The sequence below is a fragment of the Callospermophilus lateralis genome, chromosome 3, assembly GCF_048772815.1.
Source record: "Callospermophilus lateralis isolate mCalLat2 chromosome 3, mCalLat2.hap1, whole genome shotgun sequence".
Lineage (NCBI taxonomy): Eukaryota > Metazoa > Chordata > Mammalia > Rodentia > Sciuridae > Callospermophilus > Callospermophilus lateralis.
Window position 1 is genome coordinate 134497663 of NC_135307.1, and position 12479 is coordinate 134510141.

The following is a 12479-nucleotide window of genomic DNA, read 5'->3' on the forward strand; positions in this document are numbered from 1 at the left end:
AGCTCCCTTGCTCGAGGCCCACCATCACCCTGCTGGATGATGAAACTAGCCTCTGAAATGGCTGCCCAACTTGGGTGGCCTCTGCTTCCATTTTCCTCCCAGAAGCCAGAGTGACAGTGGACATCTAATGGAGAGACTGTTCCTTCAATAGCTGCAACGAAGCATCATTCTGACAGTGAAAATCAGTCTTCCCTGGTCCTCAGGCCCTGGAGGTGGGCCCTATCTCCTCCTCTTGCCATGGTTCTCTCATCTCCCCTGGCTTAGGATGCTCAGGGAAAACTATGGAGCTGGTGATGTCCGGCCCATGCCATAATGCTTCATAGCAGGGCAAAGACTCAGAAGTGTGAGTCTGGAAGCAGTGGGGGATGGAACTGGGGAAATACAGGAAGGCTTCCTAGAGGAGGGGATACTGGAGTTAAGTCTTAGAAAAAAAATTAGGGCTAATGAAACAAAAAATAAAAGAAGGGAGGTAAAGAGTTTTTAGATGAAATGATTTGCCCTTGGATTTCATGGATCATCAATGCCAGAGAGGATGTTATAGCTGCTTGGATGGGATGCATGGTGGGAGGTAGAAGGGAGAACTGGGCACAGCTCACTGGAGCTCTGGGTCTTTGTGCTTAGGAGGGCACGAAGCAAAGAGTTGTAGATACAACACAGCCAAGAGCACATGGGTCTGCAGTCTCAGGGCAAGGCTAAAAGAAGAAAAACCACGTCCATTTGCAATAGGAAAGGACAGGGCTGTGGATATGTCTCCACATGAGCTCTGGATGGGGGAAAAAAAAAAAACAAAAACAAAAAAACCTCCACAGGGAGAGATGAAAATCCAAGGTCTGTCTTTCACATTAGGGTTGGACCCGAATGTACATGACCTCTGAGGCCCAGCCTCCCCCAACCTGAAAAGTTAACCAAATCGGCGCCCTGAACTAGCATTCTGTCCTGGAGGACCCTGCAGTTGGGGCCGGTGCAGACGTGGTCTGGATGGATGCTCCAAAAACCCAGGCAGCAAGGAATTCTCCCAGGAAAAAAGGAGACCTGCCAAACTGAGCCGACAGTTTAAAGAGTGACAAAATACATGAAGAAAGAACCCAAACTGTGAGGGGAGGTCGGAGTGAGCACCACAGTGCATGGATGGCAGAACGCGCATTCGCAAAGGGCTCACCTCCACACGGTACCACCGCACTCCTGAGGATGGACACCAGGGAGGAGGGTTAGAAAACCTGAACAAGAACTGCGTAGGTTGAATAGTGTCCCCCTCAAATTTACTACTACTGGGAAGCTCAGAATGTGACTTCGTGTGGAAACAGAGTCTTTGCAGACAAAGAGAAGCAAGCCATGTGCCCACAGAGGTGGAGAGGCTGTCAAAGAGCTGCCAGTCAAAGAGCCACCAGAAGCTGCACGAGGCAGGGAAGGACCCTCCCCCTCAACCTATAGAAATAGCAGAGAGAGCACAGGCCGGTCAACACCGGAGTCCACACTTCCTGCCTCTAGAAATGGGAGAGGATCAATTTCTGTTGTTTTACGCCACCAAGTTTGTGGCAATTCGTGGCAGGAGCCCTAGGAGACCAAGATGAACTTCTATAAGCGAAATATCTGGTCTTTATCTTGTTTTTAGTAGTTTACAGAACCACTAGACAACCCCAACTCTAACACACAGTGATCACATGGACACAAAGATCCCTTGTCACAATGCTGTGGTCTCCTATGGTCTGAGACTCACAGAGTGGTAACCAGACATCTAGAGAAGGGTGGTGGGTCCTGATGTCCACTGAGCCAGGCAGGGAATGAGATCAAGTGAAGGGAAGTGACAGGGGCCAGTGCTAGCCAATGTGGATGAGGTACATCTATGAGAGGCCAGAGGAGAAAGCAAGATGCAGAAAAGTATCCATAGCACAATCTCATGTTCATAAAACGAGAAAAGATCTACGGACACCCCTATAAACATGTATGACTAAAAGGACTGTGTGTCTACTACACACGATTGAAGAGAGTGGTTGCAGGCTGTATATTGGGTTGATGCCTTGACATTACCTGGATGGAGGGGGGCGGGGGAGCTCCTGGCCATGGGGTGCTGAAGGAGCTTTGAGAGTCTCTAGCCTTAGGGCTTTCTCTGTGTCTCTCTTTCCTGCTACAGTTTTTTGCCCTGGAGTTATTATTAGTGAAAGTGACAAAGCCCCTAATGACAGGAAGCTGGCTGTTGGCTCAGGATGCTGGCTTGTAAGACCAGTGGGCAGTCGCCTCTCAGACAAGAGTTCCTTTGAAATAGGACAGCTCTTCCTGAGAACAGGGCTGGGGTGGTGCTCTTGTCCCCATTCCCAGGACCCCTTTGGGAGGACCCTGTGAAAGGCATAAGTACCCCTGGTAGCAGGACAACCTTGGCCAAGTGGCCTGGCCATTCCATGGGCTCGGAAACAGTGTTCCATGCCTTCCCCATTATAGCGTCCCACGTCATGATGGGGAAGCCCACGAGGCCCCTGTTCTCCCTTGGTTCTGTTCCCAGCCTCCCTCACAGCATGGGGAGGCCAGCTACACTCTTGTATCCCCCGGGTACCTGGAACCTGCCACTCAGGGACACTCAGACTATGACTCCCACCCAGCCAGCACTCAGACCTGGGTGCACCTCAGGACTACCTTCCCCTCGAAGTCCTGCCACGGGTGCTGTCCTCTCTCAGAGCCAGCTCAAGGGAGCTTCTCATTCCTCCATGTCTCCATCCTGTCCCATGGGATATGGTGAAGGGCCTTCTGCTTCCACCTCATTGTTCATTTCTAACTTCTTCTCCCCAGCCAGGGACATCTCACCCAGGTAGCGACACTCCTAGATCTTTCCATACTTGTACGAGGATGGTAGCTTTGGAACTTAAAAGCCCAACATTATCCTAATTCTATTCTGTGGCTCCCCCAGATGCTCCAGCTGGGAGTATCTCTGGGTCTGTCTCTCCTCCCGAATGGGGAAGAGTCATGTGCCAAGGCAAAATTGGGGGAAACTCACAATAACTCATGCTTCACACATCATCTGGCCGCTAGTGTATTGCTCTTACCTTGTGGCACATCCCTGTTCACCTTTGAATCTGCCCCCTTCCTAAGGTTCCGCTCTCCTCTGAGTAGAGATGGGCCACTTCCGATGACAGCTCCTGGAGATGGCTCTAGCCAGAACACATGTGACTCTAGGTTGCTTTGGAAGGAGGTGGTGGTCCTGAAGCCAGGGGTCTCTGCACCTAACGCCTGGCCTAGGTTTTCAGGATGCCTTGCTCAGATTCTGGGCTCCTACCTACAGGCCCTGCTGAAATGTTAGGCTTACAAGAAAGGCCTAAAAGCCATGGCTGAGGTGCTTTTCCTAGCCATGCAACCTTGGGAAAGGCACTTCAGGTCTCCGAGCCTTGGTTTTTGCATCTGTAACATGAGTGTAGCAATATACCCATTATCCCCTTTTCTGAAACTCCAAGGTCAGATGGACTCCGGAATTCAGAATTCTTCGGTTTTCAGACAAGTAATGCAGTGCACACACTATACATCCCATAAAACCCCAGGGTTGAAAGCACTGGACTCAAATACATTAGGATTCCGCAGCTGCTCCTTAGAACATTCAGACTAAGTAAATTCAACAAAGCCAAGTGTGGTGGCGCATGTCTGTAATCCCAGCAGCTCAGGAGGCTGAGATGGGAGGATCCTGAGTTCAAAGCTAGTATCAGTAACAGCGAGGCACTAAGCAACTCAGTGAGACCCTGTCTCTAAATAAAATACAAAATCAGGCTGGGGATGTGGCTCAGTGGTCCAGTGACCCTGAGTTCAATCCCTGGTTACCCCCAATCCTTTCCCCAAAAAAACCTCATGTCCAATTCAGGCCTAATTGTGTTGCCAAATGAATTAAATTTTTAAATTTCTTTTCAGTTTTCAAGAGACTTGGGGGTTTTGGAGTTGTAATAAGTTGTAATAAGGCCTACTTGACACAGTCTCTCTAGACAATGGCATGGCGTAAGCACACCCAAAACATTCTGAGACCAGACCAAAACTCAGCTGTAAAATTTGGAAGAAGATAAGTTCACAGAGGCTGGGGGGATGGGCAGGGAGAGTGACTGGATGGGCTGGGCCATCACTCAAGAGTCTGAGCCACTGATCCCAAATCAACAGATCCCGACTGCCCCAGACTCCCCTCCCCGCAGAAGCTCTTGGGCAGATGTTTGCCCCTGGGCCTGGAAACACCCATCCTCACATACACTGCTGTCTCAGCCAAGCCCCTAGACACTGAGTCCCCTCTTCCCCATCTCTACCTCAGCAAGAGTCCAGAGGCATGGCCCAGCCTGGGGGACCAAGAAGTTGGGCCCCACTCAGAATGCCCAACACCCAGTCCCATGGCTCCTGAAGGGACTGCCAACATCTGAATGCCTCCTTTAAGCATGCACCTGTGCACGTGCTTGTGCATAGTGGGCCTGCAGGCACGGAGGCCAGGGCCTTTCATGGTCACTGGCAGCAGGAAGGCACAGACTATTATTTCCCTCTCTTATTCCCAGTGGCAAAGACTCAGAGCCCAGTATCCTTTGTCTCCAGGGCTAGAGGGACTGGGTGAGCGGAGGGGCAGGGAAGGACCCACACTTACACTCACTCCCCTGCAGGGAAGCAGTGTGCATTCATCAGAGACCCCGGCAGGGGCAGGTGGGGAGGCCACCCAGGAGGTGGTGCCACAGCAAGTCAGTCTTAGGAACAAGCGTGCAACTCACTCCACAAGCCCAGGTGCAAGAGTCTCATATCCTTATATTTTCCTAAATCAAACTGAATGCACTCAGGGCCTTGCTTCCCAAGTTATAAGAAATTCCATCTCAGGACATCCTTGGTGGTTTGACACAAGAATGCTGTCCAAGCTTGCTATGTTCATGGGGACAGCTGCTCCCTCTACCCCTCCCTGTCTGATTGGATTTAAGGGTCATTTGTCACAACCCCAAGGCCAAGGGCAGCCCCTCCCCTTGGAGCACTAAAGAAAGTTTAAAAGCACTGTTCAGTCAACCCTCTTTCCATAAAGAAGGGGAAGCTGTCATAATTTGTCCAGAGCCACCCTGTGTGTGGCAGGGTCAAGGACAGAGCCCAGGTTTCCTGGGTCGCAGGGGCATTTCCCTGCCTTGCCCTGCTTCTGACAAGTGCAGAGGCAGCATCCTCTGGGCGGGGCTCACACCACATCCTCCCTTCTGGCCACACACCTGCCACACTGCCCCAAGGAGAGTGCGTCAATGCTGAGTGAGTCAGATTCCTCATCTACAGCCGGGGGTTAGTGACAGCAGAGACCCCTGGTTCCCCCCAACCTTGTCTCTCGCCAATGTCCCCGGACTGTGCCAGTTTTGGAGATTCTGCCTTTCAGATCAAAATGAGCCTCCTCCCTCTCTATGTTCTCCCTCTTTTCTTCTTGGCCTGCCCTATCCTGTTTATTAGTTAAATCTTTTGATTCCATAGACCCTCCCTCCGCCCCCACCTTTGATCAGCGGTAAACATATTTTTCTTTCATAAAATGTGTTTCCTTGGTCACTTACCAATTTTTAAAACCTCTCAGTGATTCCTTTCAAAAACACAAATTGCTTGCATGTGCCTCCAAAGGCTGAGGTCTCCCAGACAGACTTCCTTGCTCCTACACATTCTTGACTTTCCATTTCTTCAGAGTCCAGCTCAGCCACTCTAATTCTCTCATCCTGTTTGGAGAGTTGGTCTTCTCTCTAGTGAACACAAAGCTCTTGATGCTGAGCATGGAAGAAGAACTAAAGCACAGAATAAGAGAGAGGCCCATCTGGGACCCTGGTCTGGGTGAACACTGGGCTGTGGCTGGATACAGGGTTGCATCCACAGATGGGTCCATGGATGGGTATGTGGCTGGGCCCACAGCTGTTCTGGGACTGGGTTCATAGTCACATCTGCCTCCAATTCTAGTCAAGTAGCCCCCCAGCCCTGGTCTGGGACTTCTGAAATATGGACAGAGGTGAGAGCAGAGCCCAGGAGTCTACTTTGTATTTCCAGTTCTGAGCCACCATCTAATCTTGTGACCTCAGATCAGTCTTGTCCCTGCTCTGAATCTCAGTATCTTATTTATAAAATGAGCAGTTGGAGCTACAGTTGTGGTTTTTAGGCTGATTCATGGAGCCTTGAGGTTCTAGTGAAGTTCTTTCAAGGTCTGGCATGGTTGGTGGAAGTCACAAGTTGGCATTGGCCTTGCCCATTGTCTTCTCTAACTGGAAAAGCTGAATGTAAATCAAGTCTTCACATAAGACTTTATTTGGGGAAAAAAAATAGTAATATCAGTTCCTTGGGAGGCTGAGGCAGGAAAATCTCAGTTCTGAGGCCAGCCTCAGCAATTTAGCGTGGCCCTAAGCAACTTAGTGGGAATGTGCTTCAAAATAAAAAGATTTTAAAAAAATAAAGAAGTGGGGCTGGAGTTGTGTCTCAGTGGTAGAGTGCTTGCCTCACACATGTAAGGCACAGGGTTCAATTCTCAGCACCACATATAAATAAATGAATAAAATAAAGGTCCATCAACAACTAAAAAAAAATTTTTTTTAATTAAAAGGGCTGGAAATGTAACTCAGTGGTAATGTCCCTCTGGGTTCAATCCCCAGTACCAAAAACAAAACAAAAACAAGCAAACAAAAACAAGCAAACAAAAACACTAGAAACTATTCAGCGGTTCATCTTTGGAATCTAGTTAACAAATGACAAAATAGTCACAAAATGAAACATCATACACATTTTTTAAGTTAAAAAACCATAACATAAGCAGGTCATGGTGGTGCTCATCTATAATCCTAGTGACTTGGGGAGGCTGAGGAAGGAGGATCTCAAGTTTGAGACCAGCCTGGGCAACTTAGCAAGACCTTGTCTCAAAATAAAAGATTAAAAAAAGCTGAGGATGTAGCTCAAGGGTAGTAGTTGAGGATGTAGTTCAATCCCCAGCACCTTCCCAAAAACATAATATAGACCAATATATGGGAATGTTATTTCTTACATAATAAAAAGGGAGAAATAAAAATTAATATACCTATATATGACTAATTCGCATAAAGAAACTCTGGAAAGATAAGCTTAAAGCGAATGTGTTCCCTCTGTAGAACCAGGGTCTGAGCTATGGTCGGTGGGGGGCAAAGGGAGAGTGTACGAAAGGGGGGATTATACCATTTAATAGCATTTACATTTTTGAACCATATAAATGCATTGCCTTTCAATTTTTAAAAAATTTTAAAATACACTAAGTGCAAAAAGTGTCAGAAGGGAACGAGTCGAGCACAGTCTCTAAACTCTCTCTCAGTCTCGATGGACAGCCTGGTGCCGGAGACAAGGACCACAAATACCCGGAGCCAAGGGCGGCGGGGAGGGGCGCGGACCTGGGACCCGGGCGCTCGGGAGGAGGAGTGGCGGCCCCGGGCCTCCTGCGGGGTGTCCAGGACCTCCTCGAGAAGGACCCCGCTGCCCGAGCCCCCGGGCGCTGCGCCCCCGGCCCCGAGCTGGCCCGCTCCCCAGGGCGGAGGCCCGCGGCCGCCCGTCACCCGCCGGCCCGGAGCCGCCCCGCCCGCCGAGCAGCGGGACCGAGCCTCCTCCGCGCAGGGCCGTCTCCCGCCGACGCCAGCCCCAGACTGTGGCCTGAGCCGGGTCCAGGACGGAGCCCAGGGCACAGATGTTCCCATTCTCTGGCTCCCCGACGAGCTTCTTGGAAAACTCACGGAGCCAGCCTTCCTCAATCCACCTTTGATGGAGAGAAGAGGGGCCCTTCTCTGCTGCGGCCGCGGACACCTGGCTGCCCGCCCTCCGGGGCCAGCCGCAGGCCGCCCGTCCATGCAGCCCTTGTCTGTGCGCTGGCTTGGGTCCCGAAGTGCTGGCGGGCGGGCCGGGAGAAGGCGCAGAGGCTCCCGCAGCCCTGTCTCCACGCTGGCTCACCGACAGGAAGTGGCCTGGCTGAGCTGCGGGTCGCATTGCAGGACCCCTGAGCGGAGAGCACTGCAGCCAGACCAGGACAGGCAGGCACCTAGGGGATGACTTCGGTCTCAGAGAAGAGGGAAGGGGCTCCATGTTTATTGAGGTGCTGTAATGTGACACGCTTTTCATTGAGACAGACTTGTATTCGAATTGAGGCCCTACCATGGAGTAATTATTGACCTTGAGCAAGCTACAGGATATACTCTCTGACCCTCAGTTTCATCATCTATAAAATAGGCATGCCAATAATAATATAGTGAAGATAAGTGAAATAGGGGTAACAAATCACCTCATACAGACAGTGCTGAAAAAATATTGACTATCCGCTGCCTCTGGGGTATAAGGTGTGAGGTCAAGGCTAAGCAAGGGTTAAGATTCTGAACCCAACTGCTCTGGTTTAAATCCCAGCTCTGCCACTTTTCAGCTGTGTGCTCTTGGGCAAGTTCCTTAACCTCTGTGTGACTGTGAAAATGGAGATAATGGGGGCATAGTTCACAGGCCTGCTGGAGCAGCAAAGGTTTTAGGACAGTACCTGGCATATGGTGAGTATTCGGTGTGTTGCCTTTTGTGATGGTTCTCCTCTCGGACCCTTCTTTAGCTGACAAAGCCCTTGAGTTGTAATTGGAGGGCCCCCTCTGTGGCCAGGCAGGGCTGGTAAGGGTTCACTCCAGTTGGTCTTTCTGGATCTACTTCTGACCAGAGGGGGAAGGGAGGGAAACTCAGTCCAACCCCTTCCCCTCGGGGTGCAGAGCCAGACCTCCCCTCACCCTGCTGCAGCCAGCATCTGTTTTTCATAAATCCCTTCAGCTGTGTGCCTGGGAAGGAGGGCAAGTTTCCTTAGGCAGCAAAACCACCCATCATGGGGTGGGCGGGTCCCTCTGGGCCTCCTTCCCACCCCACACTTGGCCCTGCAAGCCTCAGAGTCGTCACCACCTCTCAGCCCCTCTGCCAAGTGAGGGTGCTCCCTTTGTCCTGGCTGCAGCTGCCCACTCTCCGGCTCCTAGCTGGCTGCTTCTGCCAGCCACACACCACCCTCCAGGCCACCTGATGACCACGTGGCTAAGCCCATGATGAGCCAGGAGCCCACTGGCCAGAACTGCTGCCACCCACTCGCTGCCGTCTGGGACCGCTCTGTCCATGAACCCCTTAAAGAAAGAGTGTGGTTTTTTCCTGATGCCTCAGGCAGAAGGAGAGACTTCCAGAGTATTTGTCCCCATCAGCCTCTTCAGGGTCCCCTCATTGTCCCTCGCCCTCTGCCCCTTCCCATGAGATTTCTCTCCTCTTCTCTCTACCCAGAGACTCAGTTTAAGCTTTACTCTTGGTGTCAAGCAAAACATGTTTTATATTTAAGTACTGAAAACAGTTTTCCATCTCTTCGGGCTAATAGGGCAGCTGCAAATACCAGCCCGTTGTGTCTCCACTCTTTTATGTTGAAACAAACCCTGATATGTTATGTGCTTATTATTATGGCCCCATTACAGGATATAATGCAAATAGCTGAACTCATGTTGAAGCAAAATATGAGACTCCGAAGATGAAAACTAGAATATAGATTCACCAGAGTAGCGGTTTTGTCTATTTTGCTCATCAATGTATTCCCGGTGCAGGGAAGAAGGCCTGCCAGTGTTTGTTGAATGACTATAACAGGAGCTTGCAGCCTGAGGCTTGGGCTGAATATCCTGACAAATGTACATTCCATCCCTCTGCCTTCAGCAGAAATGTGTGAGGCTCACTGGGCCATGCACCAACCCATTCACTACTCCTGATAATCCAATGGCCAATATAATGGTCATCTTCATAGAGGAGATCAACTGAGCACCTGAACTGTCCTCCTCCATATTGGAAGATGTCCCCACCAAGGAAGTGTAAGTAAAAGAATCGTTCTCACTCTCAATACAGAAGCTTAAAAAGCCAGGTCAATGTTGGACTTCCCCCTGGAAGTACAGCCTGGACACACATCAGAGTGACACTCAGACACCAGGTCAGGTCATAGTGGCATTCAGCATGTACTGCCAATGGCCATGTTCCTGAACCAGCCTTCCCACAGCTGGGTGTTTCCCTACCCGAACCTGTCCCTGTCCCTCAGGGCTCCCTGACAGACCGATCTCCAGTTCCCCAGTATCTTTCCAGTAGACTTGTTTTTTGCTTAAGTTGATGGAGATGCTTTAGGCTTTCTGTAGGTTATAATCAAGGATCTTGATATATAAAAGTCAATGCTATTACCCTATTTTCTAGATGAGGAAATTGAAGGTTTTGGAGTGGCACTTACTGAGCACCTACTGTGTTCCAGCTGGGGGCAGGGTTAGACATTTAAAGAGGCAATTTCAGTGGAATGTGCCAGGGAGCCTGCACGGCAGTGGCACACGTTGAGTTTTGAAGGAGGAAAGGAAGGAATTTTCTAGGTGTGTTGTGTTGGGATGTGGCCTGTTTTTCTAGATGCAGGAAGATATGACTATACACTATTCTGGAGGAGCAGTGGATGGCCACTCACTTGGGGGATTGCCTGCCTGAGCAATGGATTCGGATTTTGCAACAGGCTTCCAAGTTGCAAGCATCAGAAATAAATTTTTGGCTAATTTTCCCTAAAAATCTTCAGGGACTTTTTTTTTTTTAAAGAAAAACTGATAATTCACAGAATTTGGAGTGGGGTGGTGGAGCACCTCTTGAATAGGCTTTAAAAAAGAACAGGAATCAGAGATAGGTATAGTGTTGCCACATGTAATCTCAGAAGCAGAGACAGGAGGATTCCAAGTTCAAGGGCAGTCTGGGCAATTTGGTGAGACCCTATCTCAAAATAAAAAATAAAAAGGGGGGAGGGAATAGGGATGTAGCTCAGTGGTAAAGCACCCTTAGGTTCAATCCCCAGTACCAAAAAACCAGGAACCATGGAAGTGCCAGAGGCTTGGTTAGTGAGACTGCATGGCAGAGGGCAGTTTTTGCATCCTTGAATCCTTGAATCAATCCACACAAGACTCAGAGTTCTTGAAAACAGAGACCAATCGGTCAATTTTGGGAAGGTCAGGAAGTCTTGATTTATGATCCTTTGAATTCTGCACATTATGAGAAAGGAGGAGGTCTCAAATATTGATGAGCTATTTCCAAAAGAAGGAGGATATAATACAACACAACAAGTAGCCACCAGGCTTTATTATGAAAGATATTTTGAACAGGTGAATGTCAAACTTTTGAAGAGTGAGGGATGGCAAGATTGTGGGTAGGAGGCTAGTGGAAGAAAGAGAGAGACATGCTGAGGTCATGATTTGAAGCAATGAAGATGATAGAGGCAAATGCAGGAGATATTTAGAAAATGCAATCATTAGGATTCAGAGAATTATTAGATGTGGGAAGTGAAAGAGAGGAGAGTGAAAGAAAACTCTGGTTTCCGACTTGAGAGACTGAGTAGATGAGGGAGTCACAAAACCAAGGCAGAAATGCATGGGAAAGGTAAAATGGAGACGAAGGTGCTAGGTAGAACTATCGGGGCAGGCCCACAGTTTGAGGAACCTGTGGATCATCCAGTTGAACAGCTTCTTAAGAAAGCGGCTGGAGAGTCAGCTACTAATGGAACAATTGAAGTCACAGATTTAAGCAAAACCCTCATGGAGGCAAGGCAGAGAGCAAGAAGCAAAGCTGGCTGCAGAGGAAGTGCTGGGGGAATCCCCCTGTTTAAGTGGCAGAGAGAAGAGCGATCTACAAAGAAGAAGTGAGGTGGAAGGAATCCGGAAAGGCTCTGTTCATAACAATTACTGGTGACAGGGAAGAGAGCCCCAGGAGGGTAGGGCAACATGGTTAAGTGCTGCGGGAAGTCATTTAAGCAGTGGAAGGTGTCCATTGGAGCTGACCATCAGAAGGTCACTGAGAGCCTCGTTAGAGTTCAATGAAGTCCTGAGGACAGAGCCAGCACATTGGAAAGGGACTAGCAGAAGAGAAGACAGGAAGTACAGGCTTCTCCTGGGGCACAGGCTGGCTGTGAGGGGGAGGAGGGATAGGGCTCTGTTTGGAGAGGAGTCCAGGGTCGTCGTCATGGGCACACGAGAGAGTGTGCCGAGTGGTACTGCTATTTCTTGACTCCCATCCAATGGGACATCCAAATATTGACCCAAGGTTCCAAAGGAGGAAAATATTTTTTAAATGCCTAAATCATGATAAACCATGAATCAGGATGACAGATAGAATCAGTTACATAAATAGTGGAATATGTCTATTTGTTATCAAACTGGGTAAATGGTCTGCCTTTTTGGGGTCAGAACAGGAAGTCAAAATTGAAATGATAAAGGTTATTGTGGAGAAATCCAACTCAGTGTTAACTTTCTTGCTTTCTTCATCAATCCTTCCTCCCTGCCCTGAGTACTGGTGCTCTTCAATTGAGCTAGATCTTCTTTATTTTTTCATTTTGAGATAGGGTCTCACTGAGTTGCCCAGGCTGACCTGGACTTGCCATCCTCCTGCCAAAGCCTCCTGAGTAGCTGGGTTACAGGGGTGCACCATTGCACCCAGCTAATTTATTCCTAAGAGGAGGCATTGCTCTCTCCTGTTATCAT